Below are 25,465 nucleotides of genomic sequence, written 5' to 3' on the forward strand. Positions count from 1 at the left end.
GCTGTCACCTTACAATTCTTCAGAACTAAATATCCTCGGTCTACCCTTAACTCAAAATCTTAACTGGAAACTTTTCATCTCTTCTCTCACTAAATCAGCTTCCTCGAGGTTGGGCGTTCTGTATCGTCTCCTCCAGTTCTTCTGCCCCGCACCGCTGCTATCCATATACAAGGGCCTTGTCCGCCCTCGTATGGAGTATGCATCGCACGTGTGGGGGGCTCCACCCACACAGCTCTTCTCTATCTTTCGGCCACTCCTCTGTTGTAAAAAAAAAATAAGGTCGCTGATTATGTAGCTGTATGTGTGTGTGCATGTGTAATGGCAAGTTGCCAGAGCACGATAACGAAGACCTCAGACTCTTGTGCTGCGACTATAGTATACGTTTAGGAATGCTTGGTCTGGGTCTTGGGGTCTTGATGATGCACAGACATGTGTATATATAATAAACGGGTGCCTACTTCCCCTCAGAATCATGTTAATCTTTGTTTCTCAAGTTAATTTAAGTGATTACTCTTCCTAATTTTAAATGCGTCTGCTGTTCCTAATTTATAATGCGTCTGATGTTCCTACTTTTAAATGCGTCTGCTGTTCCTAATGTATAATGCGTCTGCTGTTCCTAATTTATAATGCGTCTGCTGTTCCTAATTTTAAAAGCGTCTGCTGTTCCTAATTTTAAAAGCGTCTGCTGTAGCCCTACGTGGCGCAATGCAGAGGAAGTTAACTTATTTAATCTGAAAGTAAAGTGAAATGATCTGAAAGTAAAGTTAAGTAATAGAGCAGTGAAGTATATGTGGCAGTGAGCATGTGGAAGGATGAGATGGAACGAGAGAACAAAGATTAACGAAAAGAATAAAAACTCTCGCTCCCATCCCTCCCTCCTCCATACTTCCTTCCTCGAACAGAATCGTCCGCCACTGGAACAGCCTCCCCGCAGAAGTAGTCAGTGCGGAAACGATCAACTCCATTTCCACTGACAGTAACTTTACTGCGTCGGGAGTGAACTGAACGTATCCAAGGTCACTTAATGTTCTTAGTTCTGTTCTTTTCTTCTTCTTTTATGATAAATCATCATCATCATAATTTCGTTTAATGTCCGTTTTCACTCTTCCTGAGCGGTTGGACGCTGAATGGGTCTCCTCTATTCTGCTCTGTCTTCTGCCTGATGCTCATCCAATCCCATCACTGCCAAGTCTTCCTGTATACACCTTCTCCACCTTTTCCTAGGTCTACCAACTGGTCTCCTTCCTTTTACTTTCAATCTCTCCAAAACTCCCAGCACTGTATCCTCCCCTGCTTTTCACATGTCCGAACTATAGGAGTCTCCCTTCTGAGCACTGTTTCCAGGTTCTCTACTCCACATATGTTAGCCACATCTAGCTGCACTAGATACCCTGTCTTGCTAATCTCTCCACAACTCCCAGCACTGTATCCTCCCCTGCTCCCTTCACATGTCCAAACCATCGGAGTATTTCCCTTCTGAGCACTGTTTCCAGGTCCTCTACTCCACATCTGTTAGTTACATCTGCACTGGGCACCCTGTCTTGCCAATCTCTCCAAACCTCCCAGCACTGTATCCTCCCCTGCTCTCCTCATGTCCAAACCATCGGAGTCTTTCCCATCGGAAGGAGTTTCTTTTTAAACCGAGTCATCCGTCACTGGAACAATCTTCCTTCAGAATTAGTAAATGCGAATACTATTAACTCCTTCAAATATAGAATCGACTTTCACTTCGCTGCGTCGGGAGTAAACTGAATATTGAGGTGCTTTCATCTGCTCCTCAATACCGAGGTGCTTTCATCTGCTCGTCAATGTCGAGGTGCTTTCATCTGCTCCCCAGGCCCCAAGTGGCTGTCGAGCAGATTAAATCACCAAAGCCGGCAACCTCGTAATGAGCCAATAGGCTTTCTGTTGCCTGCATTTCCATGTTTCCATGTTTATGAGGTGGTGGCGGAGTGGTTAGCGTACCGGCCCCGCATTCGCAGGGTTGATGATGATGAGGGTTCGAATCCGCCGCTAACCACCTGGGATTCAGTCACCGCCGAGGGGCCTAAGACTACCCACATGCTGTCCTGAAGACTATCCACCAACCCGGACTCTAGAAGAAGCTATGCAAGTGAAATCAAGAATGATCTCCGGGGGGCAGCATGAGCCAATAATAATTGCGCCACTATAAACAATTGTCTGCGCCATAACGGGCTCGGGCCCACCATCAGGTCCCTAATAAAAAAAAGCCTACCGGCGCTTTAGGTCACATGTAAAAAAGAAAAAAAAGAAACTGTTTCCAGGTCCTCTACTCCACATCTGTAAGCTACATCTGCACCGGACACCCTATCTTACCATTCTCTCCACAACTCCCAGCACTGTGTCCTCCCCTGCTCTCTTTACATGTCCAAACCATCGGAGTCTTTCCCTTCTGAGCACTGTTTCCATGCAGGTCCTTTACTCCACATCTGTTAGCTACATCTGCACTGGATCGACACCCTTTTATTATGAGATATGGAACAAAAATAAAGAAGATAATTAATTGCTCTCCCGCCCCCTCCCTCCCTCCCTCCTTCCTTCATTCCTCGAATTGAGTCGTCCACCACTGTAACAGCCTTCCTGCAAGAGTGGTTAGCGCATAATGTGTGATTTTCAATTAATACAAGAAACATGTGTGCAATATTCATGCAGTGGAGGAAATGATAAGACTCGTAATATGATAATAGAAAACAGTAAAGGAAGGAACATTAATTTAGTGCATGAAACCAATTATAATAATTTTCCACAGATAGGGGTTGTTTTTTTCTTCTTCTTGTTTTAATACTTTTCTTCTTCTTCTATATGAGAGAGAGATAATAATGATGATAATAATAATAATAATAATAATAATAATAATAATAATAATAATAATAATAATAATTACAATAACAGTAACATGAGAAGTGTGATAAAGGAGAAGAGAGGAAGAAGAGAAAATAAAAAGAAGGAGAAAGGAGAGAATTGCAGAAGAATAAAGAAGAGGAAAGAAGGAATAGAGGAAACAGAAGGAAGGGAGATAGAAATAATGGAGATATATAACAATAGAGCGGGTCAAAGTGGGACGTTGGGGGGGGGGGGGGCGCGGCGGTACTCGGCTCACCTAAAAACAAAACAACGTGACTGAGAAAGAGTAAGGGAGGAGAGGGAGAGAATGTAAGGGAGGAGGGAGGTGGGAACTGGGAAGGGGGGAGATGAGGAAAAGAAAGGAGAGGGAGAGAAAGAGTAAGGGAGGAGAGAAGATGGAAGAGAAGGGAGGGGAGAGGGAGAGAAAGAAGGGGATGGAGTGAAAGGGAGGAGAGAGAGAATAAGGGAGGAAAGGAGGGGATGGAGGGAGGTAAGGAGTAAGGGAGGTGATAAGAGGGAGAGAGGGGTGTAAGTAAAGGAAGGTGAGGGAGAGAAAAAATAAGGGAGGAAAGGAGGGGATGGAGGGAGGTAAGGAGTAAGGGAGGTGATAAGAGGGAGAGAGGGGTGTAAGTAAAGGAAGGTGAGAGAGAGAAATAATAAGGGAGGAAAGGAGGGGATGGAGGAAAGGAAGGAGGTGAGGGAAATGACTAAGGCGAGGTTCCCACTATTCTGTTTTGACGGATCCGTCGACGATAATAATCCTAACTAACTAACCGACATCTTTAAGATGTCGGTAAATACTAGCTATGTGCCGAGCCTATGGAAATTAGCTAATGTGACGCCGATTTTTAAAAAGGGGGACAGGTCAGTTGCTTCAAACTATCGCCCAATTAGCTTAACATCGGTTATAGGGAAGATGCTGGAGTCCATAATAGCCAGGAACATTCGGGAGCATTTAGAGAAACATAGCTTAATTCACGACTCGCAGCATGGGTTCACAAAAGGTAGGTCATGCCTCACCAATCTCTTGTCCTTCTACAATAAAGTATTTGAGGCGGTTGACAGAGATGAAAATTATGATGTAATCTATCTTGATTTTAGTAAAGCGTTTGACAAAGTTCCTCACCAACGACTGTTGCTTAAATTGCAGGCTCACGGTGTAGAGGGTAAAGTTTTGAACAGGGTCAAGGCGTGGCTTAGCACTAGGAAGCAAAGAGTGCAAATCAATGGTAAAAGATCTGACTGGGGATGTGTTACGAGTGGGGTCCCACAAGGTTCGGTATTGGGTCCACTTTTGTTTATTATTTATATCAATGACTTAGACACAGGAATTAGTAGTGATGTTAGTAAATTTGCAGATGATACCAAGATCGGTAGAGTAATTGAGTCGGATCAGGACGCTAGTATTCTCCAAGGTGAACTCAACAGATTATATGACTGGGCGGATAAATGGCAGATGGAGTTCAATGTAGGGAAGTGCAGTATTCTGAGTGTAGGTAGGAACAACCCCTCACATAACTATTGCTTAAATGACACTCTCATAAGTAGGTCTGGGTGCGAGAGGGATTTAGGGGTCTTAGTGAGCTCTGATCTCCGTCCAAGGGCACAATACATTCAAGCTAGAAATCGAGCTAATAGGGTACTGGGATTTATTTCAAGGAGCGTAAGTAACAGAAGCCCCGAAGTCTTCCTCAAACTATATTTAGCATTAGTTAGACCTCATCTTGACTATGCGGTTCAGTTCTGGTCACCCTACTATAGAATGGATATCAAAATGTTAGAATCGGTGCAGAGGAGGATGACTAAGATGATTCAGGGGTTGAGAAACTTGCCATACGAGGAAAGACTCAAACAGTTAAACTTGCATTCTCTAGAAAGGCGAAGGGTGCGTGGAGACATGATCGAGGTTTATAAATGGATGAAGGGCTTTAATAAGGGAGACATTCATAAGGTTTTGTTGGTAAGAGAACCGGGTAGGACACGAAGTAACGGGTTTAAACTGGATAAATTCAGATTCAACAGGGACATAGGCAAAAATTGGTTTACTAACAGGGTGGTGGCTGAGTGGAATAGGCTTAGCAGTCATGTGGTGAGTGCCAATACAATTGTCACATTCAAAAATAGACTAGATAAATTCATGGACAGCGATATTAGGTGGGGTTAGATACACGGGAGCTTAGGGTCAAAGGAGCTGCCTCGTACAGGCCTACCGGCCTCTTGCAGACTCCTGCGTTCTTATGTTCTTATGTAATAATGACCTCAAAATGACGTCAGCGAAATAGCGGCCGCTCGGCATGGATGATCCACTCCGTCAGTCCATCGTCCATCATTTGTTGACAAACATATGGACAGCATTAACCACAATGACATCTTGTATATGTTATTTTGTAGCTAAGTACTTATATTTCATATTCATGATATGTAGGATACTAATTTTCATTCTGTGGAGCACCATCTCTCCTCCTCTAAACCTCACCTTCTCTTCCTCACCGAAACACAGGTCTCTCAGGATACTGAGAGCAATCTCTACTCTGTTCCCTCCTACTATCTTTATCCTAAATTTCAATCCAAAGCTGGATGTTGCGTCTACGTGCGCGACAACATCACTTGCTCTCGTGCCCACGACCTTGACTCTTCTGAATTGTCCACCATCTGGCTAAGACTTCATTGTCATACTATTATTAAATACATCTGTGCTGTTTATCTCTCACCCAACTCTACTATCTATGTAAAATTCTTTGACTACTTGAACTCTAAAGTGGAGCACATCTTGACCCACTCTCCCTTCACTGAAATCTCCATCTTGGGATATTTCAATGTTCACCACCAGCTTTGTCTTTCATCCTCTTTCACTGACCAGCCTGGTGAACAAGCCTACAAATGTGCCCTCCTCAACGACCTAGAGCAGTTGGTTCAGCACCCTACACGTGTAGCCGGTAGGGAGTGTTCTACGTGCTAATTGGTTCATGGATAGAGAAAGTCAATATCCGTCAGGCTTTATTATTGACATAAAAATCGTACAGGTGATAAGAACAAACAAAATAAATAGAAAAGGTGTTTGTGTGTGTATGCGTGTGTATGGTGTAGATGACATATAAATGTTAGTGTGTGTAGTAAACAATATGTATGAGTTAACAATAGGAGGACGAGGACAGACAGTGGAAGATAAATGAGTAACAAGAGAGACAAACTGAGACAGGCTGGATTAGGTAGGAGGACATCTACCGAACGGGCGCAAGCCACTCCCGGTGAGATATATATGGGAGGTGAGAAGGGAGCTGAAGCCCTCCAAAAACCCTTCCCATGTCCTCACTAACCGTTTCCCTATTGTCTCACCAACACCAGCGAGTAGTTCAGCATGCTCTCTAAAGACATCTCCTCTCTCTATCCACACCACATTACATTCACACAACTTATCCACCTTTTCCCAAAATTCAAATTTCAAAATGAAGCACCTCCACCTTGCCTCCGATTCTCCGCCTGTGGGGGAGACCACAAATTCCCCCAGGGAGGACTCCCCTTCTGGCTGCCGACCCGAGAAGTGTCTTGATAACTCCTCAAACCTCTTTCTTCTCAATTTCTGCAACATTCGCGGTCTTCCTTCTAATTTTCATTCAGTGGAACACCATCTCTCTTCCTCTAAACCTCACCTTCTCTTCCTCACCGAAACACAGGTTTCTGAGGCTACTGACAGCAATATCAACTATGTTCCCTCCTACTATCTCTATCCTTAATTTCAATCCAAAGTTGGATGTTGCGCCTACGTGAGCAACGACATCACTTGCTCTCGTGATTCTTCAGAATTTTCCACCATCTGGCTAAGACTTCATTGTCATTCTATTATAAAATACAACTGTGCTGTTTATCTCTCACCTAACTCTACTAACTATGTAAAATTATTTGACTACTTGAACCCTAAAGCGGAGCACATCTTGACCCACTCTCCCTTCACTGAAATGTCCATCCTAAGAGATTTCAATGTTCACCACCAGCTTTGGCTTTCATCCTCTTTCACTGACCAGCCTGGTGAACAAGCCTACAACTTTGCTATCCTCAACGATCTAGAGCAGTTGGTCCAGCACCCTACACGTATTCCCGACCGTCTTGGAGACAGGCCCAACATTCTAGACCTCTTCCTTACCTCTAACCCTTCTGCTTATTCTGTCAAACTGTTCTCTCCGTTGGGCTCCTCCGATCACAATCTTATTTCTGTATCCTGTGTTATCGCTCCTGTACACCCTCTGGACCCACCGAAGAGGCGATGCTTCTGGCATTTTGCTTCAGCTCGGTGGGACGACCTGAGGATGTACTTTTCCGATTTCCCGTGGAATGATTATTGCTTCCAGGATAGGGATCCGTCTGTGTGTCCTCAGCGCATCACAGAGGTGATTGTCTCTGGAATGGAGGCATACATACCACGTACTTTCTCTACTCCTCAAGCTAAAAAGCCTTGGTTTAATCACGCTTGTTCTCGTGCTGTCAATGATAGAGAGGCAGCTCACAAAAGGTACCAGAGCCTTCGAACTAATGCTAACCATGAACTTTACATTTCTGCCCGGAATCGTGCCAAATCTATTCTGCGACTAACCAAAAACTCTTTCAATAATAGAAAATGCCAAAACCTTGCTTTCTCTAACTCTTCCCGTGACTTCTGGCATCTAGCCAAAAACATTTCCAACTTCACTTCTTCATATTTCCCTCCACTCTTCAGTCCTGACGGCAACACTGCCGTCTCATCTATCTCTAAGGCTGAACTCTTCTCTCAAACTTTTTTTCTAAAAACGCCACTCTGGACGATTCTGGGCATATTCCTCCTACTCAATGCGCGTAGCCTAAGAAACAAGTTTGATGAACTGCGATGTCTTGCTTTGACAGAAAACTTTGACGTAATTGCTATAACCGAAACATTTATTGACACCACTAATATTGATTTAAGTTCCGAATACAACATAGATGGCTACAGATTCTTCAACAATGATCGTGTAAACCGTAGAGGGGGTGGTGTCGCCCTTTTTGTCAAAAGCTACTTGCAACCTACTGACAAAACACCAAGAAACAGTAACGTTGAACATTTGTGCGTGCGAGTAAACATTGCAAAAGTCAATTTAAATATATCTGTCACTTACAGGCCTCCGGGGCAATCACTTGATGGCGATCTTGAAATGTACAGCGTCTTAAGGCAGTCACTTAATAATAGCGACTCACTGATACTAGGAGACTTTAACCTCCCCCATATCGACTGGGCGACACTGTCGGGTACAGAAGGTGAGTCCCATAGAATGATCGAATTTCTAGAGGAAAATTATCTAAGCCAAATGGTTTCTGAACCAACTCGACAAAATAACATACTTGACCTTGTTATAGCGACCCAAGATAACCTAGTCAGTAATGTCACGGTAGGAGAACACCTCGGTTCCTGCGATCATAAACTAGTGCGCGTTGACATTAGAGCTCAAACATCGGTGACTGAAAATAAAGTTAAGGTGCCCAATTTCAAAAGAGCCAACTTCGTAGAAATCCGACGAAAACTAATAGATATGCAACTATCAGATGACGGCAATGCAGAGGACGCCTGGCTAAACTTTAAAAATCACTTACTCACTCAGCAGGACACATTTGTACCCTTGTGCGAGAAGCGAATTAACACTAATAAAAGTCCACCGTGGTTTAATAGCGAAATTAAACACTCAGTCAAGGAGAGAAAATTGTCTTACAGGTTAAAGAAAGACCAAAGCACGCCCGAAAACATTAGACTTTACAATGATGCAAGGCGACGAGTAAAAAGATTAGTGCATCAGGCAAAGCGTAGATATGAAGAAAATATTGCAGCCAACTGTAAAAATAATCCGAAATCCTTCTTCAGTTACATAAACAACAGAAAGGCGATCAGAAGTGGAATTGGACCTTTAACAAACAGCGACAGCCAACACGTTGCAAACCTATTAAATAATTACTTTTCCTCGGTGTTTAATAATAACAGTCCTCCCACCACCACCACCAACACCAGTACTAATGTAAATCCCGAGCATGCATTGTCTAACTTTGAAATAAAACCCGATGAAGTCCTTAAAGCCCTCAAATCACTTAAAACAAATAAAAGTCCTGGACCTGATAAAGTATATCCAACTCTGCTGAAAGAAACAAAGAGCGAAATACTCTCCTCCCTCACAACCGTATTCAATATGTCCTTGCGACAAGGCATTGTCCCTTCAGATTGGAAAAAGGCTAACGTGACACCGATTTTTAAGAAAGGAGACAAAAAAGTACCAGGTAATTACAGGCCCATTAGTCTAACTTCGGTTGTAGGTAAGCTACTTGAGGGCATAATTAGAGACAAAATTGTGAGTTACCTTGAAAGCCACTCATTAATTGGGGACTCACAACATGGCTTCCGAAACAAAAGATCCTGCCTATCAAATCTATTAACCTTTTATAACGACCTCTTCACTGTTTATGACGTAACCAAATCACTGGACGTAGTCTATCTTGATTTCCAGAAAGCGTTTGATAAAGTCCCGCATCATAAATTACTTTACAAATTAAAGCAAATAGGTATTGACGGTCAGGTAAACCAATGGATCGCGAATTGGTTGAGCAACAGACAACAAAGAGTAGTGATTGACGGATTTAACTCAGAGTGGGCGCCGGTCACTAGTGGCGTCCGTCAGGGCTCGGTTCTTGGCCCAGTGCTCTTCATTATTTACATCAACGACGTGGATGTTGGACTCAATAACCGCATTAGTAAATTTGCAGACGACACAAAGATTGGTAACTCGGTTCTCACTGACGAAGACAGGCAAAGCCTCCAAGAGGATTTGCACAAAATTTCAACTTGGTCGGATAGATGGGAGATGCCCTTTAACGTAGACAAGTGCCAGGTCCTTCAAGTTGGAACGAGGAATAAGAAGTTTGATTACGAAATGCGCGGCGTTAAACTCAAAAGCGTTCAATGCGTCAAGGACTTGGGGGTCAAAATCGCGTCAAACCTCAAATTCTCACAGCAATGCATCGATGCAGCAAATAAAGCGAACAGAATGTTGGGCTTCATTAAAAGAAACTTTTTATTTAAGAATAAAGATGTAATACTCCCGCTCTACAACAGTTTAGTCAGACACCACTTGGAATATGCGGTACAGTTTTGGTCTCCCCACCATGCAAAGGATATTGCTAAATTAGAAGGTGTTCAGCGTCGGGCAACGAAAATTATCCCTTCCTTGCGCAACAAATCCTACGAAGAAAGGCTTTCTACCCTTAACATGTTCTCTCCTGAGAAACGTCGCCTCCGAGGAAAACTGATCGAATGTTTTAAAATACTTAATGGTTTCACGAATGTAGACAGATCAACATTGTTTATGATCGATGACACTTTGCGCACGAGGAACAATGGCGTAAAACTCAGATGTAGACAAGTAAATTCAGACTGCACCAAATTTTTCTTCACCAACGTTGTAGTGCGAGAATGGAATAAGCTCCCATCATCAGTGGTCCAGTGAAAGACGATTGACTCCTTCAAAAATAAGCTCGACCGTCACTTCCTTCAACTTAATATCAACTAGAGTAGAAATGCAACGTTTTGGAGTCTTCTGATTAATGTAAAATCACTTAGGTTTAAGGACAGACCACCAAGTCTGGACCATGGGGTCTGTGTGGTCTGATTTTCTATGTAAATCTATGTAAATCATCCCCCCTCTGACTCTTTTATGCCTGTTATAAAGATTCTTCAAAATTATGTTTTCTATGGCCTCAATCCTCAGAAGGCTTATGGACCTGATGTAGTGCCTCCTATTGTCCTTAAAAATTGTGCCTCCGAGCTGTCACCCTGCCTGGTCAAACTCTTTCGCCTCTGCCTGTCAACATCTACCTTTCCTTCCTGCTGGAAGTATGCCTTCATACAGCCTGTGCCTAAGAAGGGTGACCGTTCCAATCGATCAAACTACCGTCCTATAGCTTTACTTTCTTGTCTATCTAAAGCTTTTGAATCAATCCTTAACCGGAAGATTCAAAAGCACCTTTCCACTTCTGACCTTCTATCTGATCGCCAGTATGGGTTTCGCAAGGGGCGTTCTACTGGTGATCTCCTTGCCTTCCTAACTGACTCTTGGTCATCATCTCCTTACCGTTTCGGTGAAACCTTTGCTATTGCGCTGGACATGTCAAAAGCTTTTGATAGGGTCTGGCACAAATCGTTGCTTTCCAAACTACCCTCCTTCGGTTTCTATCCTTCTCTCTGTACCTTTATCTCCAGCTTCCTGTCTGACCGTTCTATTTCTGCTGTGGTAGACGGTCACTGTTCTTCCCTTAAACCTATTAACAGGAGGCAACAGAACGCTTAGCCTCAAACCTTACTATTATTTCAGATTAGGGCAAGAGGAACATGGTGTCCTTCAACACCTCAAAAACACAGTTTCTCCACCTATCCACTCGACACAATCTTCCATCTCCATCCTAGGAGATTTCAATGTTCACCACCAGCTTTGGCTTTCATCCTCTTTCACTGACCATCCTGGTGAACAAGCCTACAACTTTGCTATCCTCAACGACCTAGAGCAGTTGGTCAAGCACCCTACACATATTCCCGACCGTTTTGGAGACAGGCTCAACATTCTAGACCTCCTCCTTACCTCAAACCCTTCTGCTTATTCTGTCAAACTGTTCTCTCCGTTGGGCTCCTCCGACCACAATCTTATTTCTGCATCCTGTCCTATTGCTCCTGTACACCCTCTGGACCCACCGAAGAGGCGATGCTTCTGGCATTTTGCTTCAGCTCGCTGGGACGACCTGAGGATGTACTTTTCCGATTTCCCGTGGAATGATTGTTGCTTCCAGAATAGAGACCCCTCTGTGTGTGCTCAGCGCATCACAGAGGTGATTGTCTCTGGAGTGGAGGCATACATTCCTCGTTCTTTCTCTACTCCTCACGCTAAAAAGCCTTGGTTTAATCACGCTTGTTCTCGTGCTGTCAATGATAGAGAGGTAGCTCACAAAAGGTACCAGAGCCTTCAAACTAATGCTAATTATGAACTTTACATTTCTGCCCGAAATCGTGTCAAATCTATTCTCCGACTAACCAAAAAATCTTTCATTAATAGAAAATGCCAAAACCTTGCTTTCTCTAACTCTTCCCGTGACTTCTGGCATCTAGCCAAAAACATCCCCTCCAACTTCACTTCTTCATCTTTCACTCCACTCCTCAGTCCTGACGGCAACACTGCCGTCTCAGCTATCTCTAAGGCTGAACTCTTCTCTCAAACTTTTTCTAAAAACTTCACTCTGGACGATTCTGGGCATATTCCTCCTACTCATCCCCCCTCTGACTCCTTTATGCCTGTTATAAAGATTCTTCAAAATGATGTTTTCTATGACCTCTCTGGCCTCAATCCTCAGAAGGCTTATGGACCTGATGGAGTGCCTCCTATTGTCCTTAAAAACTGTGCCTTCGTGCTGTCACCCTGCCTGGTGAAACTCTTTCGCCTCTGCCTGTCAACATCTACCTTTCTTTCTTGCTGGAAGTATGCCTTCATACAGCCTGTACCTAAGAAGGGTGACCGCTCCAATCCCTCAAACTACCGTCCTATAGCTTTACTTTCTTGTCTAACTAAAGCTTTTGAATCAATCCTTAACCGGAAGATTCAAAAGCACCTTTCCACTTCTGACCTTCTATCTGATCGCCAGTATGGGTTCCGCAAGGGGCGTTCTACTGGTGATCTCCTAGCCTTCTTAACTGAGTCTTGGTCATCCTCTCTTAGCTGTTTCGGTGAAACTTTTGCTATTGCGCTGGACATATCAAAAGCTTTTGATAGGGTCTGGCACAAATCTTTGCTTTCCAAACTACCCTCCAACGGTTTCTATCCTTCTCTCTGTACCTTTATCTCCAGTTTCCTTTCTGACCGTTCTATTTCTGCCGTGGTAGACGGTCACTGTTCTTCCCCTAAATCTATTAACAGTGGTGTCCCACAAGGTTCTGTCCTATCTCCCATTCTTTTTCTGTTGTTCATTGATGATCTTCTTTCCAAAACGAACTGTCCTGTCCATTCCTACGCCGATGATTCCACTCTGCATTACTCAACTTCCTTTAATAGAAGACCCACCCTACAGGAACTTAACGACTCAAGGCTGGAGGCTGCAGAACGCTTAGCCTCAGACCTTACTATTATTCCCGATTGGGGCAAGAAGAACCTGGTGTCCTTCAACGCCCCAAAAACACAGTTTATCCACCTATCCACTCGACACAATCTTCCAAACAACTATCCGCTATTCTTTAACAACACCCAGCTATCACCTTCCTCAACACTAAACATCCTCGGTCTATCCTTAACTCAAAATCTTTACTGGAAACTTCATATCTCATCTCTTACTAAATCAGCTTCCTCGAGGCTAGGCGTTCTGTACCGTCTCCGCCAGTTCTTCTCTCCCGCACAGTTGTTATCCATTTACAGGGGCCTTGTCCACCCTAGAATGGAATATGCATCTCATGTGTGTGTGTGTGTGGGGGGGGGGGGGTCCGGTCACACAGCTCTCCTTGACAGAGTGGAGTCAAAGGCTCTTCGTCTCATCAGCTCTCCTCCTCATACTGATAGTCTTCTACCTCTCAAATTCCGCCGCAATGTTGCCTCTCTTTCTATCTTCTATCGATATTTTCATGCTGACTGCTCTTCTGAACTTGCTAACTGCATGTCTCCCCCCCCTCCCGCGGCCCCGCTGCACACGACTTTCTACTCATGCTCATCCCTATACTGTCCAAACCCCTTATGCAAGAGTCAACCAGCGTTGGTGGTCTAGGGATGACAAAAAAGGCTCTATTAATCATACACATCCGTCCAAATTTAATATGTCGTAGGTACTTACAAACCCAGCCAGATATTTGTTGTCTGACTATGGTGATCACTTTGTTGGTAATTGGTCATACTTTAGGAGTGTTTGGATAAATCAGGCTTGTCTTTTCAAAGTAATTTATATGGTGAACTGTCGAGAAATGTGAAAGGGACATACTCATTCATATGTTTTGTAACCCAAAGTATGTAGTGCAGGTTTGTCTTATGAATTTTAATCTTGTTTTTTTTTCTGCAATTTAATTTCGAGACATGTATCCAGAAATTTCTAAGGATTTCACATGAAGTTAATCAACAACTGATGACTCAACAAAAAATACGTAAAGTGACCAGACATGGATTCGGATACTCTGAAATGCTTTTGAACACGCAGAAAGGAGCATTTTTAGCTGCTTTGGATATAGTAACCTATCAGGTGAAGTTTGAAATCCTTTCACAGAAATTAACGGTAAGCGACTTAACAGAAAGCCTGGAATTTACCCAAGCTGAAGTTCTGGACCTAAAAGTAGAAATTAAAACAACAAAAATTTGAAAAAGACAACATAAGCTAAATTGATGCTTACAAATCTCGAGTTGCCAATTTGAAACGAGTCAACTATCAAGAAGACTACAGTGGGCGCCATAATTAAAGCTTTTTTTGACTTCAGAAACAGCCTACATGGAAGCAAACGGCAAATTATAACAAACTTCAGCCTCCCTCTGCGAAACCTTAACTTGCCCATCCTGTTGGACCAATTGAAGCTTCTCGAGCAATCGTGGCAATGTTCGAGAAGTTCAGTGATCGTGAAGCAGTCGTCAGTACCTCCAGAAAGTTAAAAGGATGTGGAATATTCATCAGTGAAGACCTGTGTCCAGCATCGCAAGTAATGAAATGGTCAACTACCTCAGCTCAACAAGCAAGATTGGAAGGAAAAATCGCATTTTTGAAGTACACAAAATTCACCATAAGAGTGGTGCTCAACAACCCAACAACCGTAGCTCAGCGACTCCCTGTGGTGGCACTTGTGGTGCTGGTTCACTTGGGGCTGCTAGACATGTGACTTCCAGTGATGTGCAGGCCGGCAGTGTTGGTGCTCGCTCCTTCTCCGTAGTCAAAACAATCGAAAGCAAGGGTGCTGTGGACCAGTGTCTGAATAAATGGGAGGTCACCTCAGGCGCAGATTAGGTGACGTCAGGTGGTCAGTGGGAGGAGCCTCCTTTCGCTCTCTCTCTCCCCCTCCACAAGTATAAAGGACCTAAGCTAGCTGGCAACCCCCTTAGTCCCTCTCTCTCTCGCTCGCTCCGGTAAATTCTCTCTCTCTCTCTCTCTCTCTCTCTCTCTCTCTCTCTCTCTCTCTCTCTCTCTCTCTCTCTCTCTCTCTCTCTCTCTCTGTGTGTGTGTGTGTGTGTGTGTGTGTGTGTAATAATAAAGATAAAAAGAAGAGGAATCATTAACAACATTTTGCATATGGTGTCCTTCAACGCCTCAAAAACACAGTTTCTCCACCTATCCACTCGACACAATCTTCCATCTCCATCCTAGGAGATTTCAATGTTCACCACCAGCTTTGGCTTTCATCTTCTTTCACTGACCATCCTGGTGAACAAGCCTACAACTTTGCTATCCTCAACGACCTAGAGCAGTTGGTCCAGCACCCTACACATATTCCCGACCGTCTTGGAGACAGGCCCAAACCCTTCTGCTTATTCTGTCAAACTGTTCTATCCGTTGGGCTCCTCCGATCACAATCTTATTTCTGCATCCTGTCCTATCGCTCCTGTACACCCTCTGGACCCACCGAAGAGGCGATGCTTCTTGCATTTTGCTTCATCTCGGTGGGACGACCTGAGGATGTACTTTTCCGATTTCCCGTGGAATGATTATTGCTTCCAGGATAGAGACCCCTCTGTGTGTGCTCAGCGCATCACAGAGGTGATTGTCTCAGGAATGGAGGCATACATTCCTCGTTCTTTCTCTACTCCTCATGCTAAAAAGCCTTGGTTTAATCACGCTTGTTCTCGTGCTGTCAATGATAGAGAGGTAGCTCACAAAAGGTACCAGAGCCTTCAAACTAATGCTAATTATGAACTTTACATTTCTGCCCGAAATCGTGTCAAATCTATTCTCCGACTAACCAAAAATTCTTTCATTAATAGAAAATGCCAAAACCTTGCTTTCTCTAACTCTTCCCGTGACTTCTGGCATCTAGCCAAAAACATCTCCTCCAACTTCACTTCTTCATCTTTCCCTCCACTCCTCAGTCCTGAGGGCAACACTGCCGTCTCATCTATCTCTAAGGCTGAACTCTTCTCTCAGACTTTTTCTAAAAACTCCACTCTGGACGATTCTGGTGAAGGATAAACAGGCTGAACTTGTTACTCCCGCCCTAAGCACTTCCTGCGCCGCAATGGTGAACCCGAAGCCGGAGACAGCTACTATTGCAGTACAGACTGACCCCTTGCCTGTCACGCCTAGTGCTCAACTTGCCTCACCTGCTTCTCAAAGCTCTGCTTCTACCACTACATCCTCTACATCTACTACTTCTACTACTTTTTTTTTTCTTTTTTTTTACGTCGTTGCCTTTTGCGCCGGTAGGCATCTTCCTGGTGGGGCCTGATGGTCGGCCCAAGGCTTCTTCCAGGTGGGGCCTGATGGTCGGCCCAGCCCGTTCTGGCGCAGGCGAGTGTTTATAGTGGCGCCATCTTGCATTGGCTCATGCTGCCCCCCGGAACTCGTTCTTGATTCGCTTGGACGGCTTCCTCTAGAGTCCGGGTTGATGGGTGGTCTTCAGGACAGCATGTGGGTAGTTTTAAGCCACTCGACGGTGACTGAAAAATCCGAGTGGTAGCGTGGGGATTCGAACCCGCGTCGTCCATCACGCGGTGAATGTGGGCCCATTACGCTACCAGTTCGGCCACCGCCTACCCAGCTACTGCTGCTAATAACACTACTCTCGCTACTCCTACTCCACCCAGCTTTTCTACTGCTGTTATTAACCCGCCTCGTGAAGAAACCTGACAAGGATGCATTGAACCTAACGGCCGTACCATTAGGCAGCCTCTAAACCTTCCTCTTCCCTTAAACAGTGCCCCCTTTCTGCCGGACACTATAACGTGATATCGGCCCCTCCCTTCGCTAGAGCTTCTTCCGAGTTGGGTTGGTAGTTTCTGTAAGCATCTCTACACGGAAATATTGATATTTGAAGCATTTTACATATATTAGTGTAATCATATATGTTTTTCAATGTATAATCACGAACAAAATGGTTGAATGAAAGACAAATATAGGTATAATTGGGAAAATAGCGTGAGTGATAGGGTTGGCATCCCTGCCCGGCCCGTGTTTACACCTCTCCACGCACTCGGCCAGGGAGTCCACACGTGCCTGCCGCTATCACTCCTCTGCCCCTCGCTACCATCCTGTCAAGCCGTTAGAAAAGTGATCGAGCCCCATCGGAGCTGTAGCAAAAGACTACCTGCTTGAGTTAATCAAGGAGGCTGTTGACCCGGCAAGGGTTAAATATCATGATACAACCCTAAAGTCTTAAACAACATTTTAAATAATTTATTTAAAAAACTTTTGCCGACTCATATTAGATCAAATACGTTTTATTATAATTCCTGGATCCTTAACTACTATATTAATGAACGAAATGCAAAATTGACGCATAAAATATGCGAAGGGGCTGACGAAGATGTGCCTATCTCGAAATAATTTCGCCCTTCAACACCTTCCATTCCGCTCCGGAGGAAACCCTTTGAGTTTTATGGAAGGAGAAAATGGCCGAAAAGGTTCTACAGTCGAAGAGGTTGCCTTATGGTACGGCCGTAACCTCCCTCCCTAAGTGTTCTCTCGGCAACGCCACCCTCGCCTCGTCGCGGGAGGGCGGCCGTGCACACTCTCCCTCGACGGATTCGAGGGAGTCATTGGAGATCTCCTCTGCCAAGCACCGGGAGAGGTCCCCCGGTAACTCTTCTGCCGATGACTCGTCGGCCAAGAAGAAAAATAAATATAAGAACAACGGCCGCCCCCGTAACTCTTAAACCATCATGTTCAATACTATTCAGTGGAATTGTATAAGTCTTGGTAATAAAGAACACTTTTTATCGTTGTTGATAAACTCACACCGGCCGTTAGTCGTTTGTCTATAGGAGACGAGGCTTGAGGATCAGCCAGATTATCCTGCCCTAAAACTCTACCACTCGTACAGAAAATACGCAGGTCACGGCGTAGCCGTCTACACACACAAAACACTTGCACATACGAAAGTGACTCTGAATACAACTCTTGAAGCTGTCGCGTGCAGAGTTAAATTCAACGGCACTTACATGTAAATTTCCTCCCTCTACTTTCCGCCCCGCGTTCCCCTTGGTGATGACACAATGCTATCACCTTATTCTCAGCTCCCTGGGAATAAATAACAAACCTTTTGATGCAGACAAACCTCTGTCTTCTGAACGACGGTACTGCGACTCGCGTAGACGATCGAACCGGTAGCGCATCAGCTATTGTCCCCTCTATCTCATCCGCAAATATCTCACCAGACTTCTCTTAGGAAGCCATCGATGATTCGTATGGCAGCAACCATTTACCTATCTGCATTTCTTATGCACGCGACCTCATGCACACGGGCCCCTGTTTGCCCTAGATTTAGTTTAAAAAAAGCAGACTGGAATTCCTTCAGAAGGATCATCGACTTGGACATATCTGGGAAAGATATAGACACTAAGGTTGATAACATGCAACGCTCCATATTACACGCCGCCGAGGTCACCATTCCCAAGACTTCTTCAGTTGCCACAAAGCATAGAGTTCCATGGTGGACAACAGATTGCCGACAGGCAAAATAGACGATACAGGCATTTTAGCAAGCAGCCCAGTCCGATAAAGTACATCGCATATAAAAAGGCAAGGGTTCAGGCAAGGAAAGTCATCAAAACCGCCAAGCGCAATAATTGCCGAGAATTTACCTCTCTAGTCAACCGCACCACACCCCTCATTCAGGTGTGGAACACAATAAACATATTAAACAATAAGGGGACCTACAACCCAATCACAACACTTAACGTAGGCAATACCACAATATATGTCGTCAGTAAATTTCGATATCGTAGATTTCAGTCCTGATTCTAGGTCGTTAATATATATGATAAGGATAATGGGTTCACGCACTGACCCTTGAGGCACTCCACTAATCACTGGAAGCCAATCGGAAGGCTGTCCGTTAATTACCACTCGTTGTTTTCTGTCGGTGAGCCAATCTCTTATCCACGCGATCGGATTGGCTCCAATGCCCGCCGTGTGCAGTCTCTTAAGGAGTCGCGCGTGCGGTACCATGTCGAAGGCTTTCTGAAAGTCCAGGTATAAAACATCACTTGGGGTGTGGGCATCTCAGTTCTTATATATACCTTGGAAGAACTCTAATAAATTCGTTAAGCATGAGCGCTTGTTTCTGAAGCTATGCTGGGTGTCGGAGATTATATTATTGTCTTATAGAAACTTGACAAGTTTGTCTCTAATAATCTTTTCGAGTATTTCTCCTCCCACTGATGTCAAACTGTAGTTTAATGCAACGCTTCTATCTCCAATTGGTCCTGCGAAGCCATGTGGCCCACTTGTTTTACCATCGAGTTTTTCAAAAAGGTGACGTAGTGACAGCTCATTGCCATGGAGCTGACAGATGAACCAATGAACTGGGTGGGCAAGGCTTTTCTCGATTTGACAAATCACCCCAGATTTATTCCCGGTATTTACAGTAGTCCATCACATCCAATCACCAGTACGTTTTCCATGGAAATTCCTTTCTCTATTAGCAAACTGTTTTAGCCCTGTGGCAATACTCTTTGCAGAACCAGTGGCAGGTGAATACTGGCCTAGATATTCTGAACCTGGTTCAGCCACTATAGCAATATGCTCTTCAATTACCTTTCTCCTATAGTCTCTATTTCCAATCTTCTCCGTAGTAAGAGTTTCTTTCCTTCCATCAAAGTAGATGCCTGCAACTTATACTTTCCCATGTGCATCCTTTGTCAAATGTTGTCCGTTTGATTGCCTCGATCTCCGTACTTTGTTCCTATCTATGACTTTGGAAGGATCCTCTTTTGTAATAATCCCTAAAACTTCAAGGATTGCACTAAATAATAATGCAGCACCACGATCAGACAGTCCAACCCGGTTACAGGCCTCCGGGAAAGAAGATACGTTTTTGTTCTCTACTTTTTTCTTTTTTTAATTTCTACATTGTTGTCCCACAGCTCCACCTTCTTTTGGTTTTCTATGATGGAGCTTTTTTTTTTTTTTTTTTTTTTTTACGTTGTTGCCTATCGCGCCGGTTGGCATCTTCCCGGTGGGGCCTGATGGTCGGCCCAGCCCGTTCTGGCGCAGGCGAGTGTTTATAGTGGCGCCATCTTGCATTGGCTCATGCTGCCCCCCGGATACTTGGTACTTGGAAGGGGTGTATTCATCTTCTGAGTTAGTCAAATTTGAGGAAGAGGTATCACTTTGAACAAGACATCCTGATGCTTGTAACTGGCTGATGGTCTTGCAGCATATTGATTTCTTCTTTTTTCCCTTTTCCTAATGGGTTCAGTTGTTCGTTTGTCCACTCCTCCAATGAAGATTTTACGTTCATTTATTTGGCCCTCTACAAATTCTTGTTCTATTTTGGGGACTTTCTTCTGTCGAGGACAGGCACAGTACTGGAATTCAGGGCACCTGCAAGCTGTTACTTCAAATAATCTAGCAGCATCTCTGATGAACTCTTTAACTTTGTTATCATAACTTGGGCATTTTTTTTTTTTCGGTCTTTGAAAGGTTTCAGCAAGTTCCTGTATTTGTTGTGATTGGCTTCTAATTTGTCAACAATGCATTTCTGACTGATTATGGGGATGTTTTCCTGCCTGTAAATGCGAACTATCTTTTCTGCAACACACTTAGATATCATGTGAGCTAAAGGACTCTTTGATGATTCAAGCAGTTTATATTTATGCCACAGAACACATGATAGAACATCTTTGTATGAAGGAAGTTGGTTTTCTGGGAGATCATCCACTTACTTAAATATAGGACACATGTCTGCCTTGTCTAAACGAACACAGTGTCGTTTTTGTGTTTGACTTTGGGTGTTATGGGACATCGTGATTTGTGGTACGTCAGCAGAGGCCGAGGAGCAATACATCCATCCTCTAATAATAATAATAATAATAATAATAAACGGTTTATTTCATGAAGTACCAGGCAGCCCTAGAGCTGAAAATATACATCAATGGAAGATGAAATGAAGTGAATGAGACAAATGAACAAAGTAGTATGATCGAAAATAAAAAGGAAAATAGAAATAACAATAATAGCAATAATCATAGTAAAGATAATAATAATAATCATAATAATCACGATAATAATAATGATAATAATAATAGTAATCATAATAATAATAATAATAATAATAATAATAATAATAATAATAATAATAATAATCATAATCATAATAACAACAACAATAAGTCCTAATGAAAAATATTTACAAAACATACAAATTGTGCTGCTCTTAATTTGCATTGTTGATATATTTGACCATCACGGGCACTGCGCTGTTCTTATAGCGGTCAGTCCGTGCCCGTATCGGGGCAATAATGTTGTGGTTTCGCACTGAGTGCTGAGGGCGGTTCACTGCGGGTGGGAGGATGTGTCTGTGTCTGGGCTGGTTGAGAAGCATGGTTGCGAACCGGTGTAGTAGGGTCTCGTGACGGTGTTGTAGGCTGGTGAGATGGAGGGAGTCGAGGGCGTCCTGATAGCTGGTGTAGTGAGGGCCCAGGATGATTTTGCAGGCTCGCTTCTGGACGCGTTCAAGTTGGCGGCGCTGCGTGATGTTGATGGAGGAAGACCACGCTGGGGACGCGTATGTCAGTTTGGGGAGGATGAACGAGGAGTACACGCTCGCCAGCGCACACTCAGGGGCCCCCAGCGTTTTGAGTCTCCTCAGCAGGTACAGTTTATAGGTGGCAGATCTGGTGAGCTGGGAGACGTGTTCCTTCCATGTGAGCTTGTTGTCCAGGGTGACTCCAAGTAGTTTTGCTGATGTAACTACCAGGAGGGGAGTGTCGTTGATGGACACCACAGGGGGGGCAACAGGGGCAGAGGAGGTGTTGATGTGTAGGAGTGTAGTTTTGGTGTCGTTGATGGTGACCATGTTTTGTGTTGTCCATGTGTGTAGGTTGTGTAGTGTTTCCTGGAGGTGGGAATAATCTGGGTTGCTGTTGCCAACTGTTACTCCCACTGTGGTGTCGTCCACGTACTTCCAGCGGTGGGGTGTGTGGGTCAGGGCGTCATTAATTAGGATAAGGAAGCACAAAGGGCCCATTTTGGACCCCTGAGGTACCCCGCAAGTAAGGTGTAGGGGAGGGTAGGCCACTCCCTGAAATCTCACCACCTGTTTACGCTGGTGCAGGAAATCAGCCAGCCATGAGACCAGGTTAGGGTGAAGCCCTAGGTTTACTGCTTTGTTGATGACTGTGGTGTGGTGAACTAGGTCAAAAGCCTTTCGGAAATCAATAAAAGCGAGAGAAACTGATGTTTTGCGTTTTTCAAGATTTCTGTAGGCAAAGTCCAGGAGATTAATTAGGCAGTGTGTGGTGGAGGTTGACTTGATATTGCCGTACTGTTGTGGGTCTATGAGGGGAGCAAGATGAGTGTAAGTCCACTTGAAAATGAAGGCTTCACACAGGAGGCTGGGAATGGGGGTGATAGAAATAGGCCTCAAGTCACTCAGTGATTGAGGGGTGGTGGTCTTGGGAATCGGAGTGACATATGCTGTTTTCCAGTCAGCAGGACACTGACTTTGACGGAAGGAAGCGTTAAAAATAGAGGCGAGGGGGGTGGCCAGCTCGGGGGCAAACTCCTGGTACAGTTTGATGGGGAGATCAGTGGGCGTGGTGGACCGCTTTGTTTTAAGTTGGCTTAGTGACCTGGCGACCTCATAGGCCTCAACCGTGGGGAGTGGTGATGGGGCGGGCAGGTAAGCTGGGAGTGAGGTCAGGTCCAGGCTGGGGAGGGACTGACAGATGGCCGAGAAGTGGAGATTGATGGCCTCGGCTGCTTCAGGTGGCGGGAGGTGAGATACGCCCGGGATGGAGGGGGCGCTGCCAAATAGAAAATGAGCTATCACCATACTTCAGGTGCCCCAGCAGCTTCTAAAAAGTGTTATATGCTCTTTTGAACTTGCTAACTGCATACCTCTCCCCCTCCCGCGGCCCCGCTGCACACGAGTTTTTAATCAAGTTTATCCCTATACTGTCCAAATCCCTTATGCACGAGTTAACCAGCATCTCTACTCCTCCGTTCCTTACACTGGCAAACTCTGCAACAATCTTTCTTCATCTGTATTTCCTCCTGCTAACGAGTTGAACTCTTTCAGGAGGAGAGTATCGGGATGCCTCTCCTTCCGAAATTGACCTCTTTTTTGGCCACTCTTCTAACTCTTTTTATGGGAGCAGCGATCAGCGAGCTATATTTTCTTCCATCATGATTATTTTGTTTTGCCCTTGAACCTTCCTCCCCCCCCCCCACACACACACACACAAGCACACACAGGTATACAGAATCAACATAAACACGGGTAGGAAAGTATTAAGCCTAAAACCAGAGTGACTTTTCTGATCTCCGAAAAACCTATTTTGGGGAACCCGGAATGACGCTAGCTATTATAAAAGAGGGATCCTCGCTCTCGCGATAAAGCCTAGAGAAAAACGGCAGATACCCCAACTTCAGAACGCCCAACCTCGAGGAAGCTGATTTAGTGAGAGAAGAGATGAGAAGTTTCCAGTTAAGATTTTGAGTTAAGGATAGACTGAGGATATTTAGTTATGAAGAATTATAAGGTGACAGCTGAGTGTAGTTGAAGAATAGGGGATAGGTGTTTGGAAGATTGTGTCGAGTTGAAAGGTGGATAAATTGGGTTTTTAAGGCATTGAAGGACACAAAAACCCAAAGTTTCCTTTTATCCCAATCGGAGATGATAGCAAGGTCTGAGGTTAAGGATTCTGCAGCCTCAGTCTTATAAACTAAAACAGATTTTTACGACAATTTCAATAATATGATTAATACTGACAAATGTGCCCTATGCGTAGACTATCATATAACATCGTAGACGCCATGATACCACGATAATTCACACCTCAGTCTCGGGTGCCGCGACGAAAGCCAAGGCACAGCACCACTATAACTCCTCCTCTTCATCTCTCTCCTTTCCCCCCGCTGAGGGGAGTTCCTTGCCGTGGTAGCGGGGCTTGAAGCCTGGTCGGCATCACCACCTACTTAGGTGGTCCGTCCACCTCTGTAGGGCTTGTTGTTTGTCGGCCAGCGTGGACTAAACACTCCCCCGTCACTACTGGTAATGGAGGCCTACCAGTGGTGACGTATGTGCCTGCCCGACTACCATCAAGGGCATGGCTGAGCCTCCCCACGTGTTTGCCGTGCGTGGCGTCCCGTGTTGCTGGGAGACGGGAGTCCTGGGGTCTGAGCGATGCCGCACGCTGCGCCCTGCGGCTAGCAACACGTCCCTTTGGTCCCTTATTCCGGCTAGACGGGCGACTTGATCTCGGCCCGGTCAAGTCAATCGGCTGGTCACCCGTTGGCTAGGGTCAAGCGAGTACTGCCTGGTGGGCACCACAATGGTCTTGCGGCTGCCACAAAACACCAGACAGTGTCCGCGTATACCTCCCCCACTACCCCTGGGGTGCTGGGTGCGTTATGGCCCCAGCGTTAAGCCTCCCTTCATTGGGCTCAGAGTAGGGGTGGGGGGGTGGGGAAGCGAAGATTTGCCAGATACTCATGGCTTCCGCCTCCAACATATCTCGGCCTGCCTCTCTCCCTGACGTCCGCACTCTCTCGGCCTCCCCTCGACCAACGCTTATTGCCACTCTGAAGCCATTCCAGGCTCAGAGTGGCACTAAGAGGGATTATGTCCCCTCTCCCTCGTCTTCCCGTCCTGTGGGCCCTCGTGTAAAGGGTCGCAAGCAGGGAGCGAGAAACCAGCCTGACCCGCAAACGCTTTCCAAAGAAGTCCTGCCTGGTATGTTTGAGTCAGTCTCGTATGATAAGTACATGACTGTCAAGTCCGTCAACGGCACGTCTGTCATGGATCTTGACGTTTTTGAGGTTCACCGTGCTATCGTCAAGGCTTGTGGCCGCAAGCCTAAGGTAACACCACAGCGAGATGGCAGCCTCCTTGTGGAGGTTGAATCCCGGGAGGAAGCTTCTCGTCTTGGTGCCCTGACCGGTGTGCCGGGTGCAGAGGTGTCCTGTGCACCACATACTACCCTTAACCAGTCGAAAGGGGTAGTTTTCTGCAGGGACCTCCTCCTCTACAGCGAGGAGAGACTCCTACAAGAGTTTAGAGAAGAGGGTGTTATAGCAGTCCACCGCTTTCAGAAGAAGGTCGACGGTGTCTTGACACCAACGCCGTCTCTTCTTCTGACTTTCAATAGTCTTGTCCTGCCAAATACTCTGGATACTGCCTGGTACGCTCTGCCAGTCAAGGCGTACATTCCAAATCCTCGTCGTTGCTTTCACTGCCAGAACTTCGGCCATGTGGCACGTTCCTGTCGACGCCTCCAAAACGACCTTCCAGCAGTTTGTGTGAACTGTGGCGGCACAGGTCACTCTGCTGATTGTCCTAGTCCTGCCAAGTGCTACCACTGCGGTGGAGCACACCAGGCTTCATCACAGGACTGTGACCGCTATAAGTTTGAGAAGGAGGTGCTTCTTATTCGTACTCAGGAAAGAGTATCTTTTC

At 45.1% G+C, this 25,465-nt stretch overlaps 1 protein-coding gene across 4 annotated transcripts in view; it reads right to left on the minus strand.

The window, feature by feature from the left end:
• Positions 1-25,465, minus strand: part of LOC127002507 (uncharacterized) — a 173,482-nt gene that overhangs the window by 128,995 nt on the left and 19,022 nt on the right. The window lies entirely within an intron of this gene.

This window comes from Eriocheir sinensis, chromosome 23, assembly GCF_024679095.1.
Source record: "Eriocheir sinensis breed Jianghai 21 chromosome 23, ASM2467909v1, whole genome shotgun sequence".
Taxonomy (NCBI): domain Eukaryota; kingdom Metazoa; phylum Arthropoda; class Malacostraca; order Decapoda; family Varunidae; genus Eriocheir; species Eriocheir sinensis.